We start from the raw sequence: 9,766 nt of genomic DNA on the forward strand, positions 1-9,766 counted from the left end.
GCCAAGGGTTATCACTTTATTACTCAAAAAAATCAACTTTCGGTTTTTTTTTGAATCCCTCTAATATGTATTTATTATCTGTATTTTTCATTCCTTCTTATACTTATTGGAAATTTTTATCTTGTTCTATCATCTATTGAGTGAAGAATTAAATTCTGTCAGCTTCATTATAGATTGATTTATTACTCTTTAGTTCTGACACTTCTGGCTTTCTAGAATTTTTAGCTATGTTATTCAGTGCATATACATTTAACATAATTCTATCTAGCTAGTGAATTGATCTTTTAGCCATTACAAAATTACTCTTTAAACCTGGTAATACTCCTTTTTCATCTACTTTTTCTGGCATTAATATGTCTGCAACCATTTTCTTTCTTTTTTCTTTTCCTTGACAGTTTTATTTCAATGTGTTTTTGTCCTTATATTTAGGATAGATCTCTTTAAATATCATGTAACTAGACTTTCTATTTTAATTGTCTGAAATTTTTGTTTTTCAATTGTAATATTTAGCCTATTTATATTTGATGTAATTATTTACATATTTGATCTTAAATCTTACTACAGGCATGCCTCATTTTATTGACTTCACTCTAATGCACTTTGCAGATATTGAATTTTTTCAAATGGGAGGTTCGTGGCAATTCCACATTGTGAAAGTATATCTGTGTCATTTTTCTAACAGTATTTGCTCACTTTATATTTCTGCATCACATTTTTGTAATTCTCACAAAATGTCAAATTTTCCATTATTATCATATTTTTTATGGTGACCTGTGATCAGTGACTTTTGATGTTACTATTATAATTGTTTTGGGATTGCATGAACTGCGCCCATGTATGATAGCAAACTTAATTGATATGTGTTGTGTGTGTTCTGACTGCTCCACCAACCTGCTGTTCCCATCTCTCTTCCTTTCCTTGGGCCTCCCTATTCCCTGAGACAAAGCAATATTGAAATTAAGCCAGTTAATAACCCTACAAAGACCTCTAAATGTTCAAATGAAAGGAAGAGTTGCATATCTTTCCCTTTAAATCAAAAGCTAGAAATGATTAGGCTCAGTGAGGAAGGCATGTTGAAAGCTAAGACAGACCAAAAGCTAGGTCTCTTGTGCCAAACAGTTAGCCAAGTTGTGACTGCAAAGGAAAAGTACCTGAAGGAAGTTAAAAGTCCTACTCCAGTGAACACAAGAATAATAAGAAAGTGAAACAGCCTCATTGCTGATATGGAGAAAGTTGCAGTGGTCAGGAGAGAAGATCAAACTAACCACAGCAATCCCTTAAGCCAAAGCCTAATCCAGAGCAAGGCTCTAACTCTCATCAATTCTATGAAGGTTGCAAGAGGTGAGGAAGCTGTAGAAGAAAAGTTTGAAGATAACAGAGATTGGTTCATGAGGTTGAAGAAAAGAAGCTCTCTCCATAAAAGTGCAAAGTGAGGGGCTTCCCTGGTGACGCAGTGGTTAAGAATCCGCCTGCCAATGCAAGGGACATGGGTTTGAGCCCTGGTCCGGGAACATCCCACATGTTGCAAAGCAACTAAGCCCGTGCACCACAACTACTGAGCCTGCACTCTAGAGCCCACAAGCCACAACTACTAAAGTCCTCACGCCTAGAGCCCAAGCTCCTCAACAAGAGAAGCCGCTGCAGTGAGAAGGCTGTGCACCACAGCGAAGAGTAGCCCCCACTCGACGCAACTAGAGAAAGCCGCGCACAGCAACAAAGACCCAAAGCAGCCAAAAATAAAAATAATAAATGAATAAATTTATTATATAAAAAAAGTGCAAGGTGAAGCAGCAAATGCTGATGTATGAGCTACAGCAAGTTATCCAGAAGATCTAGCTAAGATAATTAATGAAGGTGATTATACTCAATAACAGATTTTCCATGTAGAGGAAATAGCCTTCTATTGGAAGACTGTGCCATCTAGGACTTTCATAGCTAGAAAAGAGAAGTCAGTGCCTGGCTTCAAAGCTTCAAAGGGCTGCCTGACTCTTGTTAGGAGTTAATGTAACTGGTGACTTTAAGTTGAAGCCAATTTACCATTATACTCATTTCCCATTATGAAAATTCTAGGACCCTTAAGAATTATCTAAATCTACTCTACCTGTGCTCTCTACATGGCACAACAAAGCCTGGATGACAGCACATCTGTTTACAATATGGTTTACTGAATATTTTAAGCCCAATGTTGAGACCTAAGGCTCAGAGAAAAAGATTCCTTTCAAAATATTACTACTTACTGACAAGGCACCTAGTCACCCAAGAGCTCTGATAGAGCTGTCCAACAAAGTTCACATTGTTTTCATGCCTGCTAACATATCATCTGTTCTTCAGCCCATGGATCAAGGAGTAATTTTGACACTCAAGTCATATTATTTAAGAAAAACATTTCATAAGACTACAGCTACCATAAATAGTGATTCCTCTGATGGACCCAAGCAAAGTAAATTGAAAGCCTTCTGGAAAGGAGTCACCATTTTAGGTGCCATTAAGAACATTCATGGTTCGTGGGAAAGGGTCAAAATATTAACATTAACAGGGATTGGAAAGAAGTTGATTCCAACCCTCATGGATGACTTTGAGGGGTTTAAGACTTCAGTGGAGGAAGTAACTGAAGATATAGTGGAAATAACAAGAGAACTAGAAGTGGAACTTGAAGATGGGACTAAATTGCTGCAATCTCATGATCAAAGTGTAACAGAGGAGGAGTTGCTTCTTATGAATGAGAAAAGAAAGTGGTTTCTTGAGATGGAATCTACTCCTGGAAAAATGCTGTGAAGATTCTTGAAATGACAACAAAAGATTCAGGACATTACATAAACTTACTTGATAAATCAACAGCAGGGTTTGAAAGGATTGATTCCAATTTTGAAAGAAGTTCCACTGTGGGTGAAATGCTATCAAACAGCATTGCATGCTACAGAAAAACAGTTCATAAAGGTAAGATGGAGTGGCCAAGATGGCAGAGTATGAAGACCCTAAGCTCACCTCCTCCCATGAGGACAGCAAAATTGCAACTATTTACAGAGAAATTATTTATGTGACAAACCAGAGCACTAGCAGAAAAGATCTACAACTAAAGATGTAAAGAAGGAAGCGCAACAAGATAGGTAGGAGGGGCAACCCACACACAGGAGGATAATTACAATTGCAGAGGTTCTCCTCAAGGAGTAAGTGGTTGGAACCCCGCATGTGGCTTTCCCAGCCTGGGAGTCCTGCACATGGAAGATAAGCCCCAAGAATGACTGGCTCTGAAGGCCAGTTGGGTTTACTTTCAAAAGAGCCAGAGGACTGTGGGAAATAGAGACTCCACTCCTAAAGAGCACACGCAAAACTTCATATGCTCTGGGACCCAGGGAAGAAGCAGTCATTTGAAAGGAACCTGGGTAAGACACACCTGCTGATCTTGAAGAGCCTCGTGGAGGGGCAGAAGGCAGCTGGGGCTTGTCCTGGGAACATAGACACTAGCATCAGCTGTTTTGAGGAGCTCCTTCTACCACATGGACACTGATGCTGGCAAGCCCTATTCTGGAATCCTCCCTGTAGCTTATTTGTACCAGGACTCAGGCCAACTCACCAGGTTGTCAGTACAAGTACTGGAATGCCTCCGGCTGAGACACAACTCCACCCACCAGCAGGCCTGTTGCCCTGAAACCCCCTGAGTGCACAGCCACCCCAGGACGTGGCCCTGTCCAGCAGAGGGCCCAGGACCTGGCTCCATACACCAGCTCTAGCCACGGGATTTCCAGGGCCCTGCAGCCAGAGATCTGGGACCTGACTCAGCCCACAGTAGGTCTCACCCACCAGTGTGTAGGCACTGTCTCCAGGACCCCATGAGCCCACAAACAGGCCAAAACACCAATTCTGGGACCCCCAGGGCCCTGCATCCAGAAACCCTGGGACCCAGCTTTGCCTACCAGTGGGCTGGCAGTAGCTCCGGGACCAGCCTTACCCACCAGTGGGTAGGTACCAGCCCCAGGAAATCCTGGGTCCTGGTCCCACCCACAAGCAGACCAAAACACCAGTTCTGGGACCCACAGGGCCCTGTAGCCAGGTAGGACATATAGTTCAAATGAGCAGAGAGTAGTGCGCTGCTGGGGTACATAGGACATCTGCTTCAAAAAGCCACTTCTTCAGGATCGGGAAACATAAGGAGCCCACAAAATACATAGAAATAAAAATAGCAAATTAGATAAAATGAGGGGACATTAGGTAAAATGAGGGGACAGGGGTCCCCTTCTTCAGGGGACCAAAACCCCAGAAGAAGAATGAAGTGAAATAGGGATAGGCAATCTACCCGCTAAAGAGTTTAAAGTAAAAATCATAAAGATAATCAAAGTACTCAGGAGACGAATGGATGAACACAGTGAGAAGATTAACAAAGAGAAGATATAGTCATTGACCTCGGGCGGCAGTGGTGGGAAGTGGCTGGAGCAGGGGGCATTGTCATCTCACCCTTCAGCCTGGAGGAGCTCATCAAGCACCTGGCCTCGCTACAGCAGAACAAGGTGCTCAAGGTCCAGCTGGAGACCTACAAACTCAAGTGCAAGGCACTGCAGGAGGAGAAGCGCGGCTTGCGCAAAGCCAGTGTGACCATCCAAGCCCAGGCTGAGCGGAAAGAAGAATTCATCAGTAATACTTTATTCAAGAAAATTCAGCCTTCGCAGAAGGAGAAAGAAACCCTTGCTATAAATTACGAGAAGGAAGAAGAGTTCCTCACTAATGAGCTCTCCAGAAAATTGATGCAGTTGCAGCATGAGAAAGCCAAACTAGAACAGCATATGGAGCAGGAATTCCAGGTCAGCAAACTGATGAAGAAAACTAAAAAACTGGAGAACGATACCATTTCTAAGCAGCTTACATTAGAACAGTTGAGACGAGAGAAGATTGACCTCGAAAGTACTTTGGAACAGGAACAAGAAGCACGAGTGAATCGTTTCTGGAAAAGGATGGAACTTGAAGCTGAAAAGCGAATCCTGCAGGAGAAATTAGACCAGCCGGTGTCTGCTCCCCCATTGCCTAGAGACATCTCCGTGTAGATCGACCCTCCAGAAAACGTGATGCGACACATCAGGTCTTTAAAGAATGAACTGGAGAAGCTGAAGAAGCAACTGAGTGCTGCCCAGTTACAGCATTCCGAGATAATGGCGCAGTATTTGGAGGAGGAACTTCACATGAGGGAAGAGGACCTGAGAGGAAGCTGCAGAGGGAGATGGAGAGGAGAGAGGCCCTCTGTCGACAGCCCTCAGAGAGTGAGTCCAGCTTAGAGATGGATGCTGAAAGGTATTTTAAGGAGCTGTCTGCACAAGGATTAAGACCTCACATTGTGTGCAGCCCGATCCCTTACACACCTTCTCCCAGTTCAAGCTGGCCGATATCACCCAGTCTCTCATATGCAAGTAACACACTTGGTTTCACGCCACCAACTTCACTGACTAGAGCTGGAATGTCTTATTACAATTCCCCAGGTCTTCATGTGCAGCATATGGGAGCATTCCACGGTATCACAAGGCCTTCACCGCAGAGAAGCAAGTCCTGATCAATTCAAATGGCCCACGCTACCTCCGTCTCACAACACACAGACCCCTGTCCAGCCACTGCCACCTCCATCTCCACCACCCATGCAGCCCGCAGTCCCCTCAGCAGGCACCTTGCAGCCTGCACCCTCGCAACAGTCGGTTCACCCCTCTTCCCAGCCTTAATGCATGTGCTTAGTCCGAACCTCATGTCGGCACACGTTCTTGTACAGTGGAGCCGAGCTGTCGACTCAATGCCAAAGGCTTCCTTCCCTGGCATGTGAATGTGACTTATTTGCACTGAGGTTATCTAGGCTTCACTATTCATTATGTTGCAAATGTATGTCGGAAACGCAGCCAGTGTTGTGGATCTACAACTCTACACGGAGGACTTTTTCCTTCGGTGTTTTACTTGAATCTACATGTGTGCAGGTTCCCTGGCTGGGACGTTGGCTGTTCGACTGTTTGGTAGTTCAGCAGCAGTGTGCAATTTTCGCCTGGCCCCAGAGCTTCGTTTTCCTGGCTTTTAGCTTGGAAAATAAAAAGGGATATCTTTTTATTTTTTTCCATGAATTTGCAGAAAATTACTGAGCTGTTATTACCCCTCCCCTCCCATTATAATGGTGTTTACCAAGCATACCAATAATTCAGCACTACAATTCAGAACTTTGAAAATCTAGCACTCAGTATAAAACGGGAAGTTAGATGGATCAGTACCAAAGACAATGCTCAATAGAGCTTTCTACAGATACACTTTGTATGGGTTATTTTCAGTATATCCCAACATCCATGTCTCTTGTAAAACAGATCACCTAAAGTACTGGATCACATGGCTATATCTTTTCCACATGCATGGGATTGATAATTATTGTATATCCAGGTGTGATTTTTTCTTTATCCTTGATGTTAGCCTCCTCAAACTGGACCCCTCTCACGTGAGTCGATAACTGTTGTCCTACCCACCAGTGGTTGTTATGACTGATTAGAAGGTGCTGTGTGATTTCTGCCGCAGAAGACAGTGTGATTGTAACAAAAACAGCTATTTCCCCTTTCCATTCTTTACTTGTGTTTCCCTAAAATAGAGTTCAAACAAATATTTTAAAGGTAGAAAATACTATTAGAAAATACTATTTGAAATAAATGTTATAGGAATATCTTAGCATAATGGCCACAAAATACTTTATTGCTGAGGACTTTATTGCTGAGCACAATATCACTGAGGACTGCTTATTTTGCCCAGTAAAATCGAGTGCAGTGTACAGAAGAAGTATATCTTGAATGCTTTATTTCTGTTCATTTAGCACAAATAAATTGTTTGGTTTCACTTTAAAGTAGAAAAATGAGTTAGAAGATATACAGAAAAAGCAAACAGAGATTAAGAATGCAATAACTGAAATAAAAAATACATTAAAAGGAATCAACAGTAGATTACATGATACAGAGGAACTCCTCAGCAAGCTGGAAGACAGAGTATTGGAAATCACTGAACCTGAACAGAAAATGGAAAAAAAGTAAAAAGAAATGAAGACAATTTCAGAGACCTCTGAGACAACATCAGGCATACTACCATTTGCATTATAGTAATCTCAGAGGGAGAATAGAGAGAGAAAGGAGCAGAGAACATATTTGAAGACAATAGCTAAAAACTCCGTCAACCTGGGAAAGGAAACAAACATCCAGGTACAAGAAGTACAGAGTCCCAAACGGGTTCAACCCAAAGAGGATCACCCCAAGACACATTATAATTAAAATGGCAAAACTTAAAGAGAGAATATTAAAAGCAGAAAGGGAAAAGCAACAAATTACAAACTCCCACAAGGCTATCTGCTGACTATTCAGCAGTAACCCTGCAGGCTACAATGGCACAATGTGTCTAAAGTGATGAAAGGAAAAAACCTACTACCAAGAATATTGTAGCCATGAGGGCTCGCATTCAGATTTGATGTAGAGGTCAAAAGTTTTACAGATAGGCAAAGCTAAAAGAGCTCAGCAGCACAAAACCAGTTTTATAAGAATTGTTAAAGGGACTTCTCTAAGTGAAGAAGAAAAAACCACAACTAGACACATGAAAATTATGAAAGGAAAAGGCTAACTGGTAAAGACAAATACATAGTAAAGGTAGTAAAGCAACCACATATAAAGTTACTAGGAAGGTTAAAAGACAAAGGCCACTTTTATTCAACATAGTCATGAAAGTCCTAACCACAGCAACTGGACAAGAAAAAGAAAGAAAAGGAATCAAAATTGGAAAGGAAAAAGTAAAACTTTCACTGTTTTCAGGTAACATGATACTATACATAGAGAATCCTCAAGATGCCTCTCACTACGAGAGATCATCAATAAATTTGATAAAGTGGCAGGATCCGAAATTAATATACAGAAACCTGTTGCATTTCTATACACTAACAATGAACTATCAGAAAGAGAAATTAAGAAAATAATTCCACTTATAATCACATCAAAAGAAAAAATTACCTAGGAATAAATCTAATTAAGAAAAAAAATCCTTCATGAAAAAAAATGTCAATCAATGCAGCAAACTTTATTGTATCATTTTAAGAATTGCCACAGCCACCTCAGCCTTCAGCAACTATCATCCATCAACATTGAGGCAAGACCCTTAACCAGCAAAAAGATTATGATTGCTGAAGGCTCAGATGATGGTTAGCATATTTTAGCAGTATTTTTTTAATCAAGTTATGTACATTGTTTTTTAGACATGCTACTGTGCACTTAATAGACTGCAGTGTCATGTAAACATACTTTTATATGCACTGGGAAACTAAAAAATTTGTGTGACTCACTTTATTGCCCACTTTATTGTGGTGGTCCAAACCTGAGATACCTCTGAGGTATGCTTGTATTTATTTTCCATTTGTCAAGCTATTTATAGCTTCTTTCCATTTTGTCTTACTCTGATTTTTTTTTTGGGGGGGGGTCTCTCTTCATGCCTTATGGGATCTTAGTTCCCTGGCCAGGGATTGAACCCAGGTCCAGGGAGTGAAAGCACCAAGTCCTAACCATTGGACTGCCAGGGAATTCCCCATTTTGTCTTATTCTGGATTAAATAATGTTTATTATTTTATCCTTCATTAGCTTCTTATTTATATATTATTTTCACCACAGATTAAAACATGCATTTAATGCTTCATTATTGTTTACTATAAAGTAGTACATATACTATGTATGAAAATATAATGAAATCAGAACACAATAACTCTACTTCTCACCACTTCAGTATTTGTGTATTGTCATGAATTTAATTATGCATATAGTTTTGACCAATATAAAATTTATAATTTGTAAGTCAATATCCATGTTTATTTACTTATATATTGACTCTCTACTTCTCTACATTGCTTTTTATCTCTTTCTACATTACCATATTTTTGTTCAGGATCATTTTCCTTCTGCTTGGAGATCTCCACTTAGCATCTCTTTTAGTTTGGTTTTCTGGTGACAAATTATTTCAATTTTTGTTTGTTAATGTCTTTGCTTTCATGTGTAAAGAATGGTGTAACAAGGTATAAAATTCTAGGTTGGCAGCTATTTTCTCTTAGTACTTTAAATATGGCATTCCTTTGTCTCTGTCATCCATCATTTCTCTTAAGTCACCTAGTTATTAATCTAACTGCGCATTAAAACTTACATGTCTTTTTCTCTCCAGGATCTTAACTCTTCAAATCATTTATTGCCTAAACAGCTCCAAACTACAATTTTATCTTTCCAGCCCCTTGAGATTGCAAAAAGATCCACCAGTTTTTCTGCTTCTCTGTTTTAGTCACCTGGATGGATTATTTGCCTCTTGGCCATCACCAAAAATAAGAGTAGTAATAATAATAACAATAATAATTACAAAAGAACCCCAAATATTCCAGGGGAAAAGCGATTATCAAAATGTCAGCTCTTCATTTGTGGTTCCTTCTCTCTGGATTAAAGCCCCCTCCAGTACTGGTTGCCTCAGTGGTTTTCAGATATCTTTTTATTTCTTTACTTGGATTTTTAGTTACACGGGTAGAAATGTTTATTTTCTTCAACATCCATAATACCTAAAATTTTTACTAAAAAAGTTACTATAGGTTGAAAAAATGTAAACATTTCTTTTTAATTTTCCTGATGGGAAAGTACACTGCTCTACATTGCTCTATATTGTGTTGCTGTCATACTTCCTTGTATTTTCCAGTGTCTTCAACCTAGGGGATGATAGAGAGTGTATTACATACATCCTCTCTTAACTTCTTTGGAAATGCCAC

At 40.1% G+C, this 9,766-nt stretch overlaps 1 pseudogene across 1 annotated transcript; it reads left to right on the plus strand.

The window, feature by feature from the left end:
* Nucleotides 1-3,830: 3,830 nt before the first annotated feature.
* Nucleotides 3,831-5,699, plus strand: LOC309958935 (coiled-coil domain-containing protein 6-like; annotated as a pseudogene). Its single transcript has 2 exons — nucleotides 3,831-3,959; nucleotides 4,393-5,699. The product of its transcript is annotated as a coiled-coil domain-containing protein 6-like (transcript).
* The last annotated feature ends 4,067 nt before the right edge of the window (nucleotides 5,700-9,766 follow it).

Source organism: Leucopleurus acutus (assembly GCF_964270905.1).
Source record: "Leucopleurus acutus genome assembly, chromosome: 3".
Taxonomy (NCBI): domain Eukaryota; kingdom Metazoa; phylum Chordata; class Mammalia; order Artiodactyla; family Delphinidae; genus Leucopleurus; species Leucopleurus acutus.